Genomic DNA, 4,795 nt, shown 5'->3' on the forward strand with positions numbered 1-4,795 from the left:
AAAACGGAAAAGGCGGCCATGCGATCGCATGGCAAAAACACTGAAAACTCATGCGATCACATAAGCTACAATAAATGGAAAAGTATTATAAATACGCCAGTTTGCTCGATGATTTTCTTCACAACTCTTTCCATATTATTCTGTAATTTATTTATATTTATATTATAATTATAATTTTAAATTTAAGTTTAATAATAATAAGGTATATACGAGGGTGTTTTAATTCGGGTTTCAAACCGCTTTAAGCTAAGGAATATTGGGTATTGTTCGGGGTATTGTTCTTGAATCCAAGGCCAATCATACAGTCGTCTACCATCATTACGTCTACGCAATTTTCCTACAATATTGAGTCTCAATATTGAACTGTGAGTTTATAGATCCCTTTTTAAATACTTTAAATATTTTTGGGCTGAGAATACATGCAATTTATTTTAAACGCAATAAGACACAAGTACATACTAAATTCTACACTGAGTTAAACCGAAAATCCCTTAGCTTTGGTAACTAGTAGCTGCTAGTACATAGGATATAGACTGGTGGGCGCGAATAATTGTATATGGATCCATAGGGCTTGACATCCCCGTCCGAGCTAGAGCGCTACCCTTTTAACGGACGTATGTTATTTGAGTTTATGACACGTTGGTTTGCGTGTATTAAAACGAATGGCGTAATTATCATTATAGCATTAAGTTTAGTTACCAGGGTGCTCTGTTACGTAGAATCTATTGATAAAGTTTTGATGAAATCTTGTGGTCTATCTTTATATACTTATGACTCGAGCAATTAAACCTATATCTCACCAACATTCGTGTTGACTTTTTAGCATGTTTTATTCTCAGGTCCTTAGACTGCTTCCGCTGTGATGTGCTTGTTGCCTGCATGGAGTCTCTCATGCTTTGTACAAAGTTTATTGCATTCAAAATAAAACTGCGTTGTGTAATAAATAATTGGACTGTGATGTCAACCTGTAAATTAAAGACTTATGTATTTTGGGGTTTTGCTTATACCTAAGCACTCGACCATATATTTATAACTTTCTATGTTTAGAAAGTAACTTATTTTAATGAATGCAATATTTTATCAAAACGTATCATATAGAGGTCAAAACCTCACTGTGAAATCAATGATTAACGTGCCGCGTCAATAGCGATTTTGACGGGTCGTTACAGTTGGTATCTGAGCTTGAGGTTATAGGGAACCAGAATTTGCATTAATGTGTTTAACTGGTTATTGTTAGGATGCATTAGTGAGTCTGGACTATGACCATATCTGTTTTTACCGATTTTTACTTATCATTTTGTCAAAAACATTATATGTGATATATTTATATGCTAACGTAATTGTTGTTTAAATTATGTGATATATGACTTCTTCTAATCCTATCATTTTGTACGACTCGGAATCGGACACTGAATCTATTCTATCCACAACTGAAAAGGGCGTTCCAATACCTATTAAAGAAGAAATTGTGTTAGCCGGGGAATCTCAACTCCCGATAAACCCAGAGGAGGTTCCAGCTCCACCCAGCTCTAGTTTTCCGGAGCCACGGTATCGTTGGCATGGACCCATGATCCCTGGAGTAAACGAGGATCGTCCATTTCTAAACGAACATGGACATTGGGCCAGATACATCGCCGACGGGCAGGTTGTGAATATTACGCCTGGCAGATTTCGGTTCATGACCACCGGTACATATTCTTGTACACATGATGCAGACAGTTCATCATCATATTCTCCTACACATGACTCAGACAGTTCGTCATCAGACGAGATCAGTGAAGAAGAGGATTTCGCTAATGAAATAAAAGAAGTCACTAAGGAGAAATTCCAACTTGCTATAGATAATAAAAACAACCACAGTAATAAAAAGACCTTAATTATTAAAAAGGAATAGGACCATTCGATCTGTAACCACCCTTATTGTATTAAACCCACTGAGGCAACGGGTACCTCAAAACCCCAACCAAAAATTAAATACACTGCCAGAATGTCTGTCGGACCATGTGCACACAAACAATTGGCAGAGAGAACCAAATGGGAAGAAGTTTCTGATAGTTCTGAATAAACGACCTCGCAACCATAAATCTTCCTTGCGCTATTCTATTGCTTATGTGTGCTACTCTATCTTGTTATGTAAAATAAGCATATGTAAAATATCGGTATTGTATTGTATGGTATTGTATTATTTTGGTTTATTTTTAATAAATGCATGGAATGATTATTTGTATTATTACTACTTCTTATTATTATTATTACATAATAACGTAGTAACTCGCTATAATTTTTCATAGTGGAATATTATTAGGATTTTAGTAGTTAATTCCTTGTACTAGCTATTATGTATGAACTTAACGGGTAGGTAATACCCTAGAAATAATTATCAAAGCCTTTTCTTCTTAATATTATTAATATGCTACGATTAACTATTGACAACTCATTTTACCTATAATATTCTATATGATTAAATTATCTCTGTTGTATTTATTGAAGAAACATGTCTCAAATGTCGGATGCTGAGTTTGAGGAACTAGTCAAGAAACGTGTGAATGAAAGAATTGCTGCAGCTGAGGCAGCAAAAGCAACAACCGAAGCAGCAGCCAAAGCAGCAGCCGTAAACACAAACTCACGAAATGGATGCTCATACAAAACTTTTCAAGGATGCAAACCACAGACATTTAGTGGAACCGAGGGACCAGTCGGTCTAACCCGATGGTTTGAAAAGATGGAGTCCGTTTTCAAAATCAGTAATTGTGCGAATAGACACAAGTCAAAGTATGCTTCGTGCACGTTGCAAGATGGTGCACTTACTTGGTGGAACAATTATGCTAAAGCAGAAGGAGTAGATACGGCATATGATATCTCTTGGGAAGAACTGAAAAAGATGCTAATCGAGGAGTACTGTCCTCGAAACGAAATCAGAAAAATGGAATCTGAGTTACGTAATCTGAAGGTTTTCGGCGCGAATCTCAATAACTATGAAAAGCGTTTCATGGAACTAGCCTTGTTGTGTCCCGAATTGGTGCCAAACGAGAAACGAAAGATAGAAATGTATATTGACGGTTTATCGATCAATATCAAAGGAAATGTTACATCGTCCAAACCGAATACGATGCAGGAAGCCATGACAATGGCACACCAACTCATGGACCAGATCACAGAGAGTTCGATTAAGGCACCAATTACCGAAGTCAAGACAACTGAAGGAAAGAGGAAATGGGAAGACTATAAGGGCAAAAGTACTAACCTGAAGAAACAAGAAACTTTTAAAGGTAAACAAGATGGGGCAACTGCAAGTCCAAACTATAAGGGACCCCATCCGTTCTGCAAAAGATGTTACACACATCATGCAGGTTATTGCCAAGTGGTCTGTGATAAGTGCAACAAGAAAGGACATGTGGCGAAAGATTGTTATGCCACCGTTTCTGAAGTAAAGACAAAACCGACCGATGTCAAGAAATGTTTTGGATGCGGGAAGTCTGGTCACTTTATAAATCAATGCCCTGATAAGGAGAAGAACAAAGAACCCGCACGTGGGAGGGCATTTAATGTTAGTACCAGTGAAGCACGTGAGGATCCTAATCTTGTCACGGGTACATTTACCGTTAATAATCAACTAGCTTCTATTATGTTTGATACGGGTGCTGATAGAAGTTATATGTGTAAAGACTTTTGTTCTAAACTAAAATGTGCGTCATTGCCTCTAGACTATAAATATACTATTGAATTAGCTAATGGTAAACTGATAAAAGCCGATAAAATTTTCCATGGTTGCGAATTAAATCTCGCTGGTGAAACCTTCAAAATCGATTTGATACCCGTAGAATTAAGAAGTTTTGACGTAATCGTTGGCATAGACTGGATGTCCAAAACAAGAGCGGAAGTTTTTTGCGCTGAGAAAGCAATCCGCATCCCTCGTAAGGATGAAACGTCATTAATGATTTATGGGGAGAAGAGCAACTCAAAGCTGAACTTTATCAGCTGTATGAAGGCCTAGAAACTTATAAGAAAAGGTTGTTACGCTATTCTGGCACACGTAAAGAAGATCGATACTGAAGAAAGAAGCATTGATGACATGCCAGTTGTAAGAGAATATCCCGGAGTATTTCCACAAGAATTACCGGGGCTACCTCCACACAGATGTGTAGAATTCCAGATTGATCTCATACCAGGAGCTGCACCTGTAGCCCGATCTCCATATAGACTTGCACTTTCAGAAATGCAAGAATTACAAGACCAGTTGCAAGAATTATCGGACCGTGGATTTATTCGTCCCAGTTTTTCACCTTGGGGTGCTCCTATTCTGTTCGTCAAGAAGAAGGATGGATCTATGAGAATGTGCATAGATTACCGAGAATTAAACAAATTAACGATCAAGAATCGGTACCCATTACCGAGGATTGATGATTTATTTGATCAATTGCAAGGATCAAGTGTTTATTTTAAGATTGATCTACGCTCCGGATATCATCAGCTGAGAGTGAAGGAAGAAGTTGTTCCTAAAACCGCGTTCAGAACCCGTTACGGTCACTATGAATTTTTAGTCATGCCTTTTGGATTGACTAATGCTCCAGCAGTATTCATGGATCTAATGAATCGCATCTGTAGACCGTATTTAGACAAATTTGTCATTGTTTTTATCGACGACATATTGATTTACTCGAAGAACAAGGAAGAACATGAGCAACACTTAAGACTGGTACTAGAGATACTCAAGAAATAAGAATTGTACGCAAAATTTTCAAAATGTGATTTCTGGTTACAAGAAGTACAGTTTTTAGGCCATGTTGTCAGTAAA

The sequence above is a fragment of the Rutidosis leptorrhynchoides genome, chromosome 2, assembly GCF_046630445.1.
Source record: "Rutidosis leptorrhynchoides isolate AG116_Rl617_1_P2 chromosome 2, CSIRO_AGI_Rlap_v1, whole genome shotgun sequence".
Lineage (NCBI taxonomy): Eukaryota > Viridiplantae > Streptophyta > Magnoliopsida > Asterales > Asteraceae > Rutidosis > Rutidosis leptorrhynchoides.